We start from the raw sequence: 20,458 nt of genomic DNA on the forward strand, positions 1-20,458 counted from the left end.
ACGACATCGGCAACTAAGACCTAAATGGACACGTGACCATCAGCATTGGACTTGGATGCATTGGCAGAGCGTTGCATGGTCTAATGAATTCCGATACCTTCTTCATCATGCCGATGGGAGGGCCCGAATCCTTCGTCTTTCAGGGGAACAGCTCCTTGATAACTGTACTGCAGGACAGAGACAAGGTGGCGGCTCCGTTATGCTCTGCGGAACATTCACGTGGGCATCCATGGGTCCAGTGTAGATCTTACATGACACCATGACGGTCAAGGATTATCGTACACTGGCTGCAGACCGCATATACCCCTTCATGATGATCATGTCTGCAGACAAAAGATGCGTTTTTCAGCAAGATAATGCTCCATGCCACAAGGCCAGGAGTGTGATGGAGTGGTTCGATGAACACAGTGGCCAGTACCAGTTGATGTTCTGACCCCCCAACTAGCCAGATCAGAACCGGATGTGAATGAACGTGCCGTCAAAGCTTATGACCCCCTCCTCGGAATTTACGGGAATTAGGTGATTTGTGTGTGCAGATCTGGTAGCAACTCCCTACGGCGACATACCAATGCGTCATTTCTAGCATGCCACGACGCGTCGCAGCTATTATCCGTGCGAATCGTGGACATACCACCTATTAGGTAGTGGTCATAATATTCTCGTTGATCAGTGTACAAGAGACATTACTTGCTACTCATGAATTATTAATAGTGCATGAGCTATTAAAAATAAAAGAATAAGGTACAAAATTAGAAGATGAAAAATATCCCGTTTCAGAAACTGTGTTTTTATAATTCTGCTTTTCATTTCCTTGCTGTGTTTGAAGAAGAAACACTGATTTTGTCAATGAAGTCGAAAGTACCAGATGCATCGTTTTCTGTCGACAGAATGACTAATTTGACAGTCTGTGTTCAACAACATCCGACCTCTGTGTTTTTTTAATAATTTTTAATTTGTTAAACTGCATTCACGAGATTCTGCAGCCACTGACATGATTATATATATGCTCAAAGCTATTTTCACATTTGGATAAGCATTTCTTAGCCGTTACTTTGAAAACATCTTCAAAATATATAAACAGGAAACTATGTTGATGCTCCTCATCAGCTCTTTCACCTGCATTTTAAGCATTCGTTAACTAACCCTGTTGTATCAATATCTTTGCTAATATTTGCTACTCAAATCAGCTGAACGTTTTCCACGATAAGAGTCTGGGCTTTCATTTACGGCGTTTTCTGATAGGAATTTAAAGTAAGATGAAGTAGTATGATAAATGTGATGTGTCTTTTCCATTAAACTTATTATTCCATTAAATACTTTGAATCACTCTAGCTCAAACAGTGTCCTATCACAAATCGAGCATGTCTCGAATTCAGACACTTCTCCAGCACCATCTTCATAACCTTCAATCTTTTAAAAGCAAACTACTTTGGATGGACATAGAATCACAAACATGTTTGGCTCTAGCCGCGTATGTCTACAATCAAAGTGGATGTGTAATCTTTTTCATCAAACCAGACAGAAACTCGATACGTCAATGCCAGCACCTTTTCAGTGCAGAGATTTGTTAACACTGTTCAGTTTTATTGATGCATTAGACTACGTCTATAAGAAACACACAAAATTACAAAACCAAAATAAATGAACAAACAGAGAACAAATTCTATAGTGATTACAGTAGATTTGAAGTTGGGTAGCTCGTTAAGTGTTAAATGTAGTTTCGTAGTAGTAGAAGTAGTCAGAAGTGTCAGAAATAAATAACTGATATATAATTTATTACTATCCAAGGAAATTGTTTTGTATGGCCTCAGATAATTGGCTGTTAATTATAAAGAAAACCATCTAGTATCGCACTTCCCTTTAGACTTATTTTATGACAGCAGTGTACCGTTGTTCGTGGACCAGCGAAGAGTCCCTTGTGATTGGAAGAAAGCGCAGGTCATTCTGGTTTTCAGGATGGGTCGTCGAATAGGAGCTCAAAACTGTCTGATTTCGGTCTCTTGTAGAATTTTGAGACATATTTTATGCTCCCGTATTATGATATTTCTGGAGAGTAAAATTCACCTCTGTAGTAATCTACATGGTTCCTAAAACAACGATACTGTGAAACTCAGCCCGCTTTGTTCCTCCGCGAGACCCAGAATGAGGCAGATACCAACGCTCATGCGATGCCGCGCTATTTGATTTCTGGGCGGCGTTCTATAGATTTCCTTACTGCTTGCTAATGAATAAAATAGGAGCGTACGCAATATCAGACCAGCTGTTTGACTGGATTGAAGAGTTTCCAACAAACAGAACACAGCTCGTCATTCTCAACGGAAAGAATTCTTCATACGTAAAAGTGACTTCAGGCGTATCCCAAGCGAGTGTTATAGGGTCATTTCTTTTCGTAATATGTAAATGGCCTAGCAAATAACACTCAGACTTTCAGGAGACTTTTCGCGGATGATGGTGCTGTGTACAAAGAAGTCGTAACGCTACAAATTTGCACCGAAATGCAAGAAGAAGACTTGCGGGGGCTCGATGCTTAGTGCAGGGACTGACACGTGGCCCTCAGCGTATAAAATGAAACGTATTGAGTATAAATAGGCAGAAAGACACATTACTGTATGATGACACGATTGCATAACAGCCACTGGAAGCAGTCACATCCCCTAATTATTTAGGAGCAATTAAAGCGGAAAGACTACTGAACTAATCGCAGGTAAGTCAGGTGCCAAAATGATATCATTGGAAGAAACATCAGGAAGTGTTGTCCACCCACAGAGCAGGTAACTTACAAAACCCTCGTCCGAATAATACCTGAATCGAATAAAACTCTGTGGTTCCAGAAACCTTTTCAAGTTCCAAACAGCTATGATGTATGTATGCTGATTGAAGCGACAAGTGAAAATTTGTACCAAGGGGGGATTCAAAGCTGGGTCTTCTGCTTACTAGGCAGATGATGACGACGTTTGGTTTGTGGGGCAGATGCGTTGACCACTACACAACCTTTTCACAGTAGCTTTTACAACTGCGCGGACTGCCCTGGCACTGAGCCGTGAATAGGACTTTAAACTGAGGAGAGAGGCGTGCTGGGATAGTCCATGCAGTCGTGCAGGCCATGGTGCCAGAGTGGCATAGTGGGTGGTGCATCTGCGTAGTGAGCAGGAGACCAGGCTTCGAATCCTGGCCTTGGTAAATTTTCATTCGTCGCTTCAGTCTGCATATATACGCAATGAAAGTTGGTGCTCAGTCTGGGACCCGCAACAGTTAGGACTGAAAGGGGAAACAGAGAACATCCAAAGGACGACAGCGCCATGTAGCAAGCACGAAAGCGTCACGGAGACGATCACCCAACTACAGATGTTGCAAGAGAGGCGTTGTGTATCACAGTGCGGTTTACCGTTAAAATTCCGAGAGAGCACGTTCCTGCAAGAGTCAACCAATATGTTGCTTCCTTCTGCTTATACGTCCAGAAAAGACCATGAACGTAAAATTAGAGAGATTCGAGCTTACAAAGAATCATTATTGTCGCGAACCATCGGCGACTGGAACAGGAAAGGGGGCAAGTGACAGAGGTACATAAAGTGCCCTCCACCTCAAACTGTAAGGTGGCTTGCGGAGTGTAGATGTAGATGGAGATGTAGGTCCAGTAATGTCACCCTTCTCAAAACAGATCACCTGAAGTAGTTGAAACCTGCAACACTTTTCCAAAAAACCTGATCATTAGACCTGACATTTCCTCAGCACGCCAACGAGATTTAAACTGTGTGCTGTACAAGGCAGAAATTTAGCAAAGTCTTTTCTTTTCCTATTTGTGCTTGAACGCCATCATATTTTCCAGCCAAGTTCGAGCTATTATCGAAGCCTTGTGGATACGTACGTTATCAGTGATGTTCTGCAACTTTTCCAGTCTTCCAATCGCTTGCGATGAAGTCTTATGACTCCAGATGCTTTGGCAACGCAGCTTTCGAATAACGGAGAGCATGCATTTTGCTTACACGAGAATCCTATTTATATGAATATTGTATCTCTGTTTACAGGCACAGTGTTTAACAACTCCTGTATCAATATTAATCAGTGGCAAAAGGTTTGGACACGACTTCATTTTTTATACACAACAGATCACACCAATTAAAACTTGGCAGCAAGTCTGCAGACGGCTCCAGTTCCGCTTATGTGTGGACAATGGGTCTGTGGCCAGGTGTGTGGTTCGGCTACATGGGCTCCATACGTGGACCGCTACCAGCTCACCGAGACCTCTAACTGGAATGCCATACTCCTTTAGCATGGTAGCACGCGACTGGGTGTATGGCAGGAAAAGTCCACCAGACGGTCACCAGTGGCCACACACAGATGGACCAGTCCAGTGGACTGGTCCGTCTGACGACAGAGGACCTTTGCAAAGATTACTCTGGCCCCCATATTGTTGGCTCGTATGTCTATGCCTGGTCAAAACTTTCGGTTGCTCAAGTAGCGTTCACACCTTTTTCGAGAGCAACTGCAGTACTTGACCTTAGGACTTGTCTTCTTTATAAGTGTGTCGTTCCATTGCACTACTCAATAGTATGACTTCTACAGATCTGTTGTCCACATAGGATGTCATTCAGGTACACCCTGACGTCTCGTGAAGAGAAGCGCCATTATCCAGAATGAATTTTCACTCTGAAGAGAAATGTGCAACGATCTGAAACTTATTGGCAAATTAAAACTGTGTGCTGGACCAGAACTCGAACCTAGGACCTTTGCCTTTGGAGGGCAAGTTCTGTACCGTCTGAGCTATTCAAGCACAGCTCACGACACGCACTCTCAACTTCACGCTCCCCCCTACCTGTATTCCTATCTTCCAATCTTCCTCCACAATATCCTTTCTTCTAGGAGTGATAATACCACAAGGTACCCAGCAGAACTTCTGAAATCTGCAATGTAGGAGAGTAGGTACTGGTGGAAATGAAGCTGTGAGGATGGGTCGTGAGTCGTGGTTAATAGCTCATAAGGTGAAGGACTTGCCTTCGAAGGGAATGGTCCCAGGCTCTAGTTCCGACCTGGAATATAATTTTGATCTGCCAGGTAGTTTCAGAACACCATGATATTGTAGTAACCTGTAGTAGCTCTCAACTGAACGTCGTTCTTTCAAGCATATTGCGACATACTTGGACACTTATGCCACTCTGAAAGAAGGATGGACACATGGAACCTCATGACTATACCACGTACGAAATCCCAACTGATTTACTGAATTGCCCAAGTGAAAGTGTGGAAACTAATAGATACAATCGCGGTGAGTTACAGTACCAAAAAATATGGTTCAAATGGCTATGAGCACTGTGGGACTTAACGTCCGAGGTTGCGAGGTGCCGGGGCCAGCAGTGTATTTAACACTAGATTCTTCTAGAATCTTCATATGGAAATGATGCTCTAGGCCCCCCGTTTTCTAACTCCAATATTTGCTGTTGCACATGAATTAAGAAGAAACGCGAACTGACTGTAATCTACCTTGCAAGTGGACTAGAAAAGAGTTTGGCACCTGCAATAATTTAATTTGATACAAATTAATTTGATAAAGGAAAGTTTCATTAACGTAGTGAGAAATGAAAGGGTTGCTTTACCGATCCACAGAATGAAAGTTCTGCCCAAAATAACAATTTGATTTATTATGGCTAAACTCAAAATAATAATCAAAATACATCAAACATTTACAATATGTCAAATTGGAGACTCAAATAAATGCTGTGAAGGTGAAGTTGTCCATAAACTAGCTTGTGGCGTTTATGACCAAGTGGTATGTGGAGCCAATTCCTTGCAACTCAAATCTTAAGAGAAACACCCAGCCAAACCAACATTAATTGCTGCTACAGTAGTGAGAACTCAGGCAATGAACATCCAAGACAGAACCACGTAGAAAAGATGCGAACAGGCGCGCTCTGCTGAGCTCTGATTATCACAGAGCAAATTCTCTAATCTGCCGGTGTTGCGGACATACGTTACCAAGCTGCCTTCTTAACTGCAAGGACACAATCTGGCGTACCGGAAGCGATGGCTGGTTGCTTCGACGTCCCGTCGTGGTGATGATAATGTCGCGAGCATAGCCCGAAACAAATTATCCTGGTCTGGTTGTTCGAGACTAAAGACTTCCTATCAATACAAATGCGCCTCTGAGTGAGACGAAGAAGGCTCGCCACACAATCACTGACGGTACGGTGATTGATTTTAACAAGCGAAGTCACACAGTAACTCCGATACAGTCAACTATAGCCAAAACTGCTCAAGACGGACAACATAGGCCGCTTGTACGCAGAACGCTCAGTTGCCAACTGTGCTCGGAAAATTAAGTTGAAGTCGAAACTTCAGCAACTTCGTCAAACAGTTACAATTAAATGAAATGCAGGTTGCCCAGAGCAGCGAGAGCTCAGTCTTGTAACCTACTCTGACTGAAAGGCGAGAGCTGACTCTCTCAAGAGCACCTGTACAAGCCGAACACAGAACATTCCCGCCCCCACGACAGTGGCTGTGGTTAAACATTCCAATCAGCAACTCTAAAACCGGCGGAAAATTTCACTCTATTGCCGATGCACTACTATTCCACCAATAGAGATACTTGGCGGCAATTTCTGCGCCGATTTTGCTACGTCACAGAGCTATCCCCTGAGCAAGCCAATCACAGTTACGATTTTGCAGAAAACGTGAGAATTTGCCTGCCAAGACTGCCTGGGAACACAAGTCATTCCCACGTCTCGGTGGTAGCCCACCAGAAAGTGTTTTCACCAAGTTTCTGCGAAGTAACGGAATCTCTAGCCCAGCCGCTCCGTCAGGCCCCTGTGGGCGTGTCGCCCCTGCTCTTATGACAATGTCGGCGTCTGGAAAGCATCCACTCGACTCCCTCACACCCATAAGCTTAACCCTTTCAAGACCAGCAGAACCCGCCTGTCACCGGACCACCCGGGTGACGAGAGACGCTGCGTGGGAAATCCGCGTGTGAAGGAATAGCAACTTTTCACCGCATTCAATTAGAGAGGAAAATCGAATTACTCAGAGTAAGATAGAAATATGAGAGGGGGGTCATGCCACCTCTCAAAGTCATCAGTCCCCTAGAACTTAGAACTACTTAAACGCTGGCCGAAGTGGCCATGTGGTTAAAGGCGCTGCAGTCTGGAACCGCAAGACCGCTGCGGTCGCAGGTTCGAATCCTGCCTCGGGCATGGATGTTTGTGATGTCCTTAGGTTAGTTAGGTTTAACTATTTCTAAGTTCTAGGGGACTAATGACCTCAGCCGTTGAGTCCCATAGTGCTCAGAGCCATTTGAACGATTTTGAACAACTTAAACCTAACTAACCTTAGGACATCTCACATAGCCATGCCCGCGGCAGGGTTCGAACCTGCGACCGTAGCGGTCACGCGGTTCCACACTGAAGCGCCTAGAGCCGCTCAGCCACACCGGCCGGCACTTACAGTACCATCCATTTTAATTACTCCAGCAGATCAGATATCTTTCCTCAGCCTAGAGAGGCGCACCTAAAACCACTTGCAGTACTCAGCCTAAGTTAGGCACAGTCCTCCGTACTGCCGTATTATGCTATCCAGTCTTGATCGGATAATGCCACTCTCTTGGACAGAACGCACTGCACGGACGTGTGCTAGCGTCGCCATACCACAGCGCTGGCAGCTGTACATGTAATAGTCGTGGAAATGAGAGTCTTGCTTCTGCACGCCATAAACAGTACCATCAGCTTCAAACCGTCTCCAATACAGACAGTTTGATAGGTTACTGTGCCGTGCGCTCGCGTTTAATTTTGCGTAATTCCCGCGGGTCTGGAATCCCTCTGGCTGTAAGAGCACATCGAGCGTTACTGTCGCCGGTAGAGGGCAGGTTGGAGGAGAAGGTAGTTAAAGGCTGCGGCGACCTGGAGAAGAGGAGAGTGTGACACGGGGACAGAGAGCGCAAGTGAGGCGGCGCGTTGTTATGGCCAAGCGTCTGCCGTGGCCCGCTGGCAAGCGTAACACAACTGTTGTGCCTTTGCTCACTGCGGGTTTGGCGGGGCCGAGTGTCGGTCGCAGTCGTGAACATTGGTCGTTAAAAGCTGCTTCGGCAGGACGCATAGTATTCGGCGTGCCCTCTGCTACTGAAGTTGCAACCAGTTTGTGTCCATTGTGGTGCCGGGTTGGAGTCCGGTCTGACCTTTGCAAGTACTGGACGCGGTGGCGTCTGCTGGGTGATACCCGTGGATTTCCGCCTACGAATAATTTTAATCTTCGTTGATCCATTATGGATCGTGGTACGACGGCTGGCATGAACTTCTTGATGCAATAATTTTCCCAACAGCCATATGTATTGAGTAGAATCCCGCTAGCAAACGCTGATATCGAAAAAGAAAAAGAGTATACTAAAAGATATAGCGGTAAAAAATGGACACAAACCTGAGATTATTGATAAGATTCATAGTAAAGTTCTCAAAAAGAAATTCAATTTACTGCACGAAATTATTCTATCCCGGAATGAAAGCAATAAAAAGATACATTCTAGCTTGGAATTCATAAGTCCTATCTCTTACAGTGTCGCGCAAAAGTTCCGTAAAAACAATATAGAATTAGGCTTTACCAATAAAAACACATTCGCAAACACACTCACTCATTCTATTGAAAAACACGACCCCCTTATGAGATCTGGAGTTTACAAAATTAAATGTAGTGACTGCGACGGAATATATGTTGGTCAGACTGGAAGGACATTTAAAGAAAGGTTCCGTGAACATACAGCTTTTCGTACTATTAAGAACTCCACCTTTAAAGAACATTTGCGAAAAACGAAACATACGATCACAAATATCCATGATAATTTAGAAATACTACATATTGTCGATAAAGGAGGAACGATGGATATACTTCAAGAGTTGGAAATTTACATCCATGTAAAGCAAAAGGATAAAAATCTGTTGAATGAGCAAACCGAATTTAAAAATAATTTCTTTTTCGAAATTTTTCACAACCTATTACCCTGATATCAAGAACATTTAATAGTCACTGGATACGTTAGCCTGCCCATAGCTTGATTTATAATGCGTCGTCCTCACTAGAGTTCCACTAGAAACGACTATACTATTACCGCTTCCTACCAGCAACGTTGCCTATACCCTTCGACTCTGTGGTTTGATCTTTGACCATACATCGATGTTTGCAAACCGCCTCAGTTTGTGTCGCCTGGCCACCAAGAGCTGTTGCAGGACGGTATGTCGAGCATAAAACGTAGTGTGTTGGCGTCTTATTTACCCCACTGTTTTGTATTCTAGAATTGATTCACGGATCCAGTTATATGGCTCCTTCCGTGTATAGCGGTTTAACGACTATGACGAGTGGTGAGTGATATATTTTACTCTGTAACACCCTAATTACGAACTTCTTTGATTATGCATCATAATATTGCAGTGGTATTAGAGAAGGTGCTCGAAAGGTTATAAGTAGCATGAGAGTTAGAGCACTTTGTATAAATATCTCACCCGATACAATAATTTTAGATGTTGATTCTTCATACAGCTTTTTCGTAATGTTACCGCGTCCAATTACTTCCGACGCCTCACTGGTATATTGGGCAATAGGGTTTCGCAATATTTGCATTTTGTCTGTCAACCTCTCCCTACATGAATCGTAGTAAATGTGTGCACTAACTTATAATATCATGGCAACGCCAATGTAGATATAAGTGACAGGATGCACGAAATAATTTTAGTAATTTAGACTAAGGTGTAGGTAGCCATTGACACCTAAGATAAGGAGTTGTTATCCGAAGTTCACATATTTTACATTTTTCGTTTTGACTTGTATATGATGAGTGTTTGTGATTGGTTCACATCAGATTTGTGTTATTTGAACTTAATCGAACCACTGCGTTCCCATCGAATTACTTGGCCTCTGATACATTTGAAGCCAGTGAGTTTTTACACCTATTTGGTAACGTTAGATATGATATTTTAGACTTACTTCTGATATTTCCCGGTTAGGTATCTGTATAATCTTACTACAGTTTAGATATAAGGGGGTTTTACCACAGTGAGTATGTGGTTAGCTGGTACTTAGGATGGATTAACAGTTTTACAGACACAGCGTTATAGGTGTTACGCTGTCAAGATTTAAAGATATCGGGACGCATAAATAGGCAGTGACTTATATATTTTAACTTTGGTCCAGGTCATCTGTGATGTACCAGCAAAATTACTTATATTCTCATAGATATTGTTAGGTCAATGTTGCCATACATCTTCAAATGAGATACTTATAATACTTGTGTACTGATGATCATGGGATTGTAGTACAATACTTCGGAATTTTGTGTACTATACTTAGATGCTATTTTGATATCTGCCAATATAAGGCTCTTATGGTCAATACTACATTCCCCCCCACCCCACCCCACCCCCATGGAAGTTGTCCACTGCCGTAACTTGCAGATGTGTCCAACATCATTTCCTAACCCTTTTGGATTACTGTACTGTTCACCTATCGATGCACTCTTAAGTTGCCACTTAACCAATTTTACACTTGATGCAACATCGCATTCCCTGACACTTAGCTAATAGGTATATGTCCTTTATTGTTTGATTTTAGCTAGTCAAATATTTTGACCAGTTTTTAGGTACTATGACATTTTGACCCATGCAGATAGTTTCCGACTCATTAAGGTCATTAGACAGAATATGATGACACTGGATGATGTACTTAAGATCTGGATAATCATCTCATACGCTACTACACCTGGCCTTAATGCAACCTGAGAATGATTCGACATGGTTATAAGTGATACCCTTAGTCTTAGGGATGGTATAAATTTCATTTTGAGATTTATGTTCAGACATAAGTTTCTCTTTTCCTTCTTTTCCTTTCATTCTATCGATTCCACTTGTTATAATTCTGCATAATTGTATAGGACTTATATGTAGGGAGATAGACATTTTTGATATACAGAGACTGAGAATCTTCTTTGTAACCATTACTATATGAGGCAGCTACTGGCGTTGCGTTAATCCACTCAGCACGATGTGGGCTTGTCCTACATAAGGGTCCTAATGAAGTGCCTACGATGACCAGGTGTTTGATGATTTTATAGTACGACTGCATTGGTTTACTTCGTGAATGCAACTGGGTTTTAAGACAAACTCTTTTATGCTTTTTATCGTTAATACTGCGGCAGCTGTTTGTCGTATCACACATAATACGACCTAGACCACACATATATAACCTGTATTCTGACATGGTTGTCACACTGTCTTCTATTTTAATTTATTTTATTGTCATCTATATTAGTTAATTATTATATTACAAAAAATTCTTCCACTGTTCCACTGGACATACGATTGTATGCAGTACATTTGATGTGTTGCATGGCCTATTACAACTGTGTGGAATGGTTTTATGAATAATAGCGTATACATATGTTCATATATCATGCTATATTAGAGTAAAACCGTGAAAACTATTAACAACAGTATGACATTGGCAGAAGCATACCGAGCGAGGTGGCGCAGTGGTTAGACACTGGACTCGCATTCGGGAGGACGACATTCAATCCCGCGTCCGGCCATCCTGATTTAGGTTTTCCGTGATTTCCCTAAATCACTCCAGGCAAATGCCGGGATGGTTCCTCTGAAAGGGCACGGCCGACTTCCTTCCCCATCCTTCCCTAATTCGATGAGACCGATGACCACGCTGTCTGGTCTCCTTCCCCAAACAACCAACCAACCAACCAGAAGCGTATGTGCCCTGATGTTACAAATTGTTTTAGTGCTATACAATATGTCTTTTTGAGCCACTTAAATTGTTAATATGATACCTGCCGATTGTTAACGTATGTTCAATATTTTTTATAATAGTACATTTCTTCTGCTCATTTTACAGGGGCCTGAAGATGGTATCAATATAATGCTGGAACTGGTACCACATAGAAGTTCATAAAATAAAATAAAGTTCTACAATACATACGGCTATTGGGAAAATTATTACATCAAGAAGACGAGTAATTTTCGTTAAATCCTTCTCTCGGTGCTCTCTAAGCAAGCGTTTGTCAATGGGCGCTGGATTTTACAAGAAATCACGGTGAGCATCCGATTAGCGTGCACGTCACTTGGTGTCGCGTGGTGGCTATTTTGACTCCGTATCCTGGTTGTCCGTTGTTATATATATATAAATGTGTTTCTTATGAAGGTTTTGCCTGGTACTACTTGAGTTCAGTTCTGTCAATGTGTGCGGGCTTGTGGCTGTCACTATTCCAAACTGATTTTAGAATCTAAGTGTAAAGAATGCAGATGTAATTCTTCTGATTTACGAACTGTACTTTATAGTCAGTGAAAATTGATTAATCTATCTACCTTACTTCTGAGGCATGTCTATAGTTACCTGATGACTAGTGTCACGAGCTCGAGCTGTTTACTAAATTGTTTGCATTTACCAAAAAAATGAAAACTAAAGGAAAATTTTATGCCTCAGTAGCCAAAGTCAAAGTTTCCCGCATAATGTTCGTACTTTTATGCATTTGTAGTATGTTTAATTTTTATTAAATAATTAACGAGTTGTCTCTGTGTTACATGATAGGCGATTGTACCTATTGTTAACTGTGATCTAGTTAAAGATGCCTGTGTACCATGACTGAAATTTTTAATGAAGGTTTCTAGTACTGTGGTAGCGGCAACCGCCGTCCTGCGTTAATAGAGAAGGAGAAATTATTGCTACTGCCGTTGCCTCTGCCACCGCCTCTATCATCATAAATTTGAACCATATTTGTCAGTCATTTTGGCTACTTCGAAGGCAATGGCGTTTTGATAATTACTGGCAATAGCCGGTGGTTGAGATCTGTGACATATTCATTTGATAATGTGTTTTGCTGTTTGTAATGTAAATGTATTTTTACTTCCTTTAATATTGTTTACTAAAAGGAAGTGATATAAATACTGTGACCGTTTTGAGGTGTTATTGAAATTAAGTCTTTTCAGTTCTGGATGCAATTCGTTCATGTTATTCTTGGACTTTTACTTTTTTTAAATAAACTCATTAGTGTTTTAGAAACGTTAATAAATTCATTATGGCTGAGAACCTGTCCGCTCAACACCAGCTCCCTACCGCATTTCAGTTACAGACAGAGATGCAATCTTCTTAATGTTACCTTCTTCTGGAACCACATCACTACAGCCTTGTGTCGGTCAACCAAAAACTATCATTGTAGCTACGCTTGGCGAACTGTCTTCTGCTTAAAGCTTGTAGCAATTACTTTAACATCCGCCATCGGACGTGAAAGTATTATACTACATCACGAGGAATGGTAACTGCATTTCATTTTTTTCTACAGGAATGTAATATCAAAGAATGAATATACATCCTTTTAGTTCCCTCCTAGAACCAAACTTTCATTTTCGATGATCAGACTGAGCAATTTGTCGTCTAGCAATGTTTTCACAAACTACCGCAGTGCGTAAGCCATACTCAGACGTCTCTGAAAATACCAATTATTCTTTGGGTTTTGCACCCACCGTCAAAAAGTATGGGTACCCATCGTTTCAGTGTTGCACCAAACTAAGCCGAGGTTAAAATTGCACTTTACGTAACTGTTTGTTTGCAGTGTGCGTCAAACGACAGTTCTCAACAGCTGCTTGTTTTGGAGCGACTCCAAAACAAACGAAATTCGTATATTCCGAGACTTCAGAGAAAAGAACGTGACAGTTCTTAGAAGTCACGCACGACGAGTGCTGGCAGATCCAGTTTGCAGAATATCGGTATGTGGGTATTGGCAGTTTGGAAAATTTGTGGGGCAAGAACATATAAGGGAAAAGCAAATGAAAACGAGACAGATGGAAAAAAGTAAGTAAGCTATTTATTATGTCAAAAGCGATCGACGTGATTATTAATATATTCATCCCACTCTGAAATACGATAGTAAATGCCTTCATGGAAAAAACGTTTGTTGCTGCCTGCAGAACCATGACTGTATAACGCGTGCATCTCTTCTTCCGAAGGGAATCAAGCGACACGAATGTCTTGCTTCTTCTTCTTCTTCTTCTTCTTCCCTCACTTGAGCCTTTATCCCACAGTTTCGCTTGGTTGGCAGTGATAGAAACGGATTTGGCAAGGTTAATGTTAAGGGACGGCCGGATGCCCTTCCTGCCGCCACCCCGTAACCCCAGGGACGAAATCAGTGTACCCCAGCTGTCTGCGTCTAGTGTAACCCATGGAATAGTGTGAACGTGTTAAGATGTTTGCAAGTCATGTAACTGAGGCGGGACGTGGGGACCAGCCCAGTGTTTACCTAGTGGGATGTGGAAACAAGCCTAAAAACCGTATGCAGGCTGGCCGGCACACAGGCGCACGTCGCTAATCCGCCGGGCGGATTAAAAAATTGGTTCAAATGGCTCTGAGCACTATTTGACTTAACATCTTAGGTCATCAGTCCCCTAGAACTTAGAACTACTTATACCTAACTAACCTAAGGATATCACACAAATCCATGCCCGTGGCAGGATCCGAACCTGCAGCCGTAGCAGTCTGGCGGTTCCGGACTGAAGCGCCTAGAACCGCACGGCCACGACGGCCGGCTCGGGCGGATTCGATCCGGGGCCGGCGCGCTTACCCGTGTCCAGGAAGTAGTGCATTAGCGCTCTCGGCTAACCTGACGGGTAAACGAATGTCTTTCTTCATAGGTCCAAATTTGTGGAAATCGCATATGGCGATATCGGGAGTCGAGTCTGTATGGAAGATGTGTCCGAGCTTCTTAGCGAAACTTCCGCAACGTAGTCGAAATGACTTTGGCAACAAGTGGGCAGGCCTCTGAAGAAAAGATATTCGTGGCCGTCCATTTGCCTCGAACGAAGAGGTGCAAGCCTTAGTGCAACGCCTGGGTACATGTAGTCACTGAGTGTCTTGTCTCACAGTGGGATAAATGTATAACCAGTGATGTCGACTACTTTTGAAATAATAAACAGGGTACTTACTTTTCATGGTTCCATCCCTCAAATTGGAAATTTGTGGTAAGGTCTTATGGGACCAAATTGCTGTGGTCAACGGTCCCTAAGCCTACGCACTACTTAACCTAACTTAAAAGCTAACTTACGCAAGGAGAACACCTACACACACACACACCCATACACCCATGCCCGAGGGAGGACTCGAACCTCCGACGGGGGTAGGTGGGAGGGGGGGGAGGGGGGGAGTTGCGCCCCGTGCCTCAATTTGTAAAAATACAACCGTTATAGGCTCACTTGGTTGTCTGTCTGCCTGACTGTCTGTCCGATTGTTAACAAACAAGTTCAAATTTATGTCACATATTAAGGTCTATGGTACCTTGGCAGCGTAATAATTTTAAGCTTCTGAGTCAATTCAACCAAAAAATTCGGCCGTCACATGTTTTGAAACTCGCAAACCAACTCATCAATAGCTGTAGCGTACTTCCCGTTGACGTAGAATCATGAAATCTGGCAAGAGGAAAGGTTTCACAGTACAAATAAAGCAAAAAATCTGAACATTGTTAAAATGTAATTGTATCGATACTGACCTTAAGACTTATCTTAGTAGATAGATTAATGAAAGACAAACCTACATTTCTAGCACTTGTAGACGTAGAGAAGGTTTTCGACAATGTTGACAGGAATTCTCTCTTTCAAATTCTGAAGGTGGCAGGGATCAAATACAGAGAGCGAAAAGCTATTTACGATTTGTACAGAAACCAGATGGCAGTTATAGGAGTCGAGGGGCATGAAATGGAAGCGGTGGTTGAGAAGGGAGTGAGACAGGGTTGTAGCCTATCCCGGATGTTATTCAATCTGTATATTGAGGAAGCAGTAAAGGAAACAAAAGAAAAATTGGGAGTAGGAATTAAAATCCAGGGAGAAGAAATAAAAACTGTGAGGTTTGCCGATGACATTATAATTTTGTCAGAGACAGCAAAGGACCTGGAAGAGCAGTTGAACGGAATGGGGAGTTTCTTGAAAGGAGGATATAAGATGAACATCAACAAAAGCAAAACAAGGATAATGGAATTTAATCTAATTAAATCAGGTGATGCTGAGAGAATTAGGTTAGGAAATGAGAAACTTAAAGCAGTAGATGACTTTCGCTATTTTGGGAGCAAAATAACTGATGATGGTCGAAGTAGAGAGGATATAAATTGTAGACTGGGAATGGGAAGGAAAGCGGTTTTGAAGCAGAGAAATTTGCTAACATCCTCAGCAAGGTATTTAACCATTGATAATCACTTCTCAATATACATTATCAACACACTTCGGATATGCGCGCGTGGGAATTTTCCTCGTCGGCCAACCTCAGTCATTTTGCGGTTATTTTGGCTGAACGCAAGCACAATCGAAATATCAATATCGGTTACAAATGGCTATGTGAGCACGAGTCCGCCAGAAACCGTTTTTGGCGGATATAACCACAAAGTCAGTCAGATACCCCTGCGCTAGTACAGTCAGGATGATAAGGAAATCGTGGAATCGCCGGCCTTTGGTAACCTGCCCTCCAAAAACAGCGGCGTGTCAGTAATAAAACAATAATGGTAGCCACGCGTGTGAGTGTTTTGAAAATTTAAACGTCGAGCATGCACCGAGGCGCCCCTTTATTTCATCGGCTGAACGCAACCTCCTGGCGCATCCGTATTTCTTGGTTAACACATCGGCGTGTTTGGAAACTAATTTCAGAACTTTCGAGTACTCTAACAGTTTTGAAGTGAAGGTGCATTATATTTCATATTATCACCTATATCTAAAATTCGGGCCATTTTTTTCGTCCCACGTCAGGCCTACAGGTCATGCATGATACGATAAAATATCGAGACATCCCTCGCAAATCGGAACATCTGACGATGTTTCACAAGACCCAGCTGTATCCCAGCTGTAAGCGTTCCATATCTAACGAGGCTTAAGTTTCTAGTTAAAATGGAAATTCGTTAAACATTATAGTGCTGGCAATGTTTTACGACTTGAGTAGGCGTGATTTGCTAATAGAGGTGGGAAAACGATACTCGCATTCGAACGGGCTCGAAATTCTCGATACGCAGCAGAGATCGATATGGTATAGAGACTGTTCCAACAACCACGTGGCATTTGACTCCCACGTAGCGAGTACAAGCAATGCACGAGAAAGTAAGGGCTAGCCACAACGAGAAGCTGCATCTCTGCTTGAAAATTAACAGTTTCGAAAAAAGAAAACCAGGAGGAAAGAGCAGTAAATCCTATCACCATGCAAACTCATATTGTATTTGAACAGTTTTGAAATAAGAGTTCTCATTCAGTAGTTACGTACATAAAGCATTTACTTATATAAAATATTTACAGTGATTTTTAACTATAGCTAATAGTCAAAGGCGAAAATGTTGTCATTAAAAATATTACTTACGTCTCAACTCAGAACAATATTTTATTTGGTTATTTGAGACTCAAATTATTTACCAGGGGAGCTGCAAATGACTCAAATGACTATTTCAGTACTTGTTCAGATATTAAAATGACGTGTAAAAATCTACAATCTATTAATCAGTATGGAAACAAGATGGCGCCTTTCGAAATAAATAAGAAAACTGACACAGAATTAATTGCCTGATACACGAAATAAATCATACTAAACTGATAGTAATTGCAGCTGTAAGAATATGAGTAAATTACAGCGGCAAGACTCGTCACGGTCACACAAACAGATGCCACCAGATCGCGAGACGCGAAAGCTCGAGAATTGAACTGAATGTTTGTTGCGATATGATTTTGCATATGACCTGCACCCTAGAACACAATGCCGTCATTGTTCTCTCTTATTTTTATTATTAAAATCCATTGTACATTAATAACACCAAGTCAAATCGTGATATAGTTTCTACAGAAGTCACTACACCCCGAGTTTTCTCTAATTATGACGTAAACTGCTTAACCGTTTTAATCGTGCTCGGGCACAGCACTGCTATAGTCCATGTAAGTGGATCAGGAGGTCACGTCGCGAGTGGAGGGAGACGGAATTTCGATAAACATCGTTATTTTGAATAGCAGGAATATCAAAAGTGAAACAAACATAAACAATATGTAGGCAGTGTAAATGGATGAGATAAAGAATATTAATTCAGACATATTATAAAAATGTGTGTATGTCTGTGTGTGTGTGTGTGTGTGTGTGTGTGTGTGTGTGTGTTCCACATATCCTCCTAGACCACTACACCACTTTCAGCCAAACTTTGTACACATAACTCTTACTGTCAGGCAACAATATCTGTGGGGGTAAGAACCACCTACCTATCATAATTCAGGAGATACTACGTCATAAACTATGAGATGCACGAAAAATTGCCGCTCCATGCGTACCGGTACGTTTAAATTTATTACTTCTATGCTAAAAACTCTATTCAGAATAAATTTCCCAAACAGTATCCATATACGCCGCTAAATGCGCCTATAAAATTATATTAGAGTACTACGCATAGTTCAGGAGATACGACGTCATGGACATTGAGATGCGTGAAAAACTGGCGCACTGTTCACGATGTCTAACTTTATTACTTCTTTGTCACTGCCTCTATTCGCAACATATTTCACAGAAATTGTCCACATATGCTGGTTAATGTATATACAGAATTATATCACTGTATGATTATGACGTCATAAACCTCGAGATGCGTCAAAAACTGCCGCATCATGCATGACGTTTAGATGTATTACTTCTTCGTAAAAAAAAAATAGCACTGTAGATATGCGAAGCAGCAGTGCCCAACGTACAAAAACTGTCCGGGATCATCTAAACCCGAACATACTGCAGAGGTACATATAAGGTAAGAATAAACGAATGGAAGATGTTCTCCTTGGTCACAGGTCAAACACGTTTCTCTATGGTAGACATGCTGTATTTCTACAGTAACATCCCGCGCGTAGTGGCCGCGCAGTTTGACGTCCCATGTCACGGAGGCGCGGCGTCCCCCGCCGGAGCTTCGAGTCCTCCCTCGCGCATGGGTATGTGTGTTGTTCGTAGCATAAGTTAGTTTAAGTAGTGTGTAAATCTAGGGACCGGTGACCTCAGCAGTTTGCTCCCTTAGGGTTTCACACACATTTGAACATTTTATACTAATAATTGACGTTTACATGTTAACATGCGAAGGTAAAGGTGACCTTCGTGGATTTCGATTTCACACAAACTGTATTGCAGAGGGACTCGAATGAGCTCAACAGTTAAAGCAATTGCTGCACGGATTAAAAACGTGGACGAAAAAAAAAAATCGTATCTCGCAGCAGTCCAAAGCAAAGTTACTACAGCATTTCCCTATGTTTTGCAGCTTGATGTTTTGTATACGAACTGCGGCTACAGTAAAAGTTCAATTACAACATCTACAGCAACTGCGGTACTCCTAGCAGCAAATAATCGTAAACCTTCCTGAACTGGAAGCCGCCTCACAACGTACAGCTCCCCGCGTCTACCAAATAGCTACGTAAATACATTTTGAAATGTCGAGAGGCCATGGAATTGGAATATTTTCGGTATTACACTACAAACCTGGTTAATTTTTTTGTTTCCGTTTCCAGTAGAAAATTAGCAGAACGAATACCAGGGCCATGCCGGGTTTGTCAGCTTGTTAGAGATAATTGGGAGGGACAGATGGTTGGTTGATTTGGGGGAGAGGACCAGACAGCGAGGTCGTCGGTCACATCGGATTAGGGAAGGATGGGGAAGTAAGTCGGCCGTGCCCTTTCAGAGGAGCCATCCCGGAACTTGACTGAAGCGATTTAGGGAAATCAAGGAAAACCTAAATCAGAATGGTTGGACTCGGGTTTTTCCCCTTGTCCTCCCGAATGTAAGTCCTGTAAGAGATGGCAATAAGGACTTACTAAGAAAGTGGCATTCGGATTTAAAGTGGCTCAAGTGTTAAAGTTAACAATCATGTGTGAATGAAAAGAAATAGCAATTGTCCTTTATGATGTTTCAACTATACTGTAGTAATTTTCACACGGAAATTTTCGTAATGGTGCTGAACAGATTGAAAATATTGCAGAAGTAGTGACGCGGGCAAGTGTGAAGTGAAGCTCGTTAGGGTTGCAATTTTGCTTCTAATAAACAGTGACTAAAATTACTTATGTCACCAGTGTGCGTTTACGGAATATAAATAACGTGCCCACTGCCAATTATTAAGGTAAAATGAACAACAATCAAACCATATTTTAGAAAACTGAAACAGGGACGTGGCTTGCTGACACCGCTCTTAAACTCACCTTGTTTTAATAAATAAACGAATACCGTCTGGATCACATCGTTTTATTTAACGACGACCGGTTTCTATCCGCGCTCATGTGATCTTCACGTCTGGATTGGAAAAACCCTGTTTTCCTATAAGTGAGTTCTTCACGGTCGACTAAATAATTTTCGGTTTCCTGAAACTAAGGTGGCTGCCGCAACTAACCAATGAAAGTAATGTCACTAAACTGCTACATCACTCACCCAACTAACAGCTATCTAACAGCTTCCATAGGCAACAAAAATG

Source organism: Schistocerca piceifrons, chromosome 2 (genome assembly GCF_021461385.2).
Source record: "Schistocerca piceifrons isolate TAMUIC-IGC-003096 chromosome 2, iqSchPice1.1, whole genome shotgun sequence".
Lineage (NCBI taxonomy): Eukaryota > Metazoa > Arthropoda > Insecta > Orthoptera > Acrididae > Schistocerca > Schistocerca piceifrons.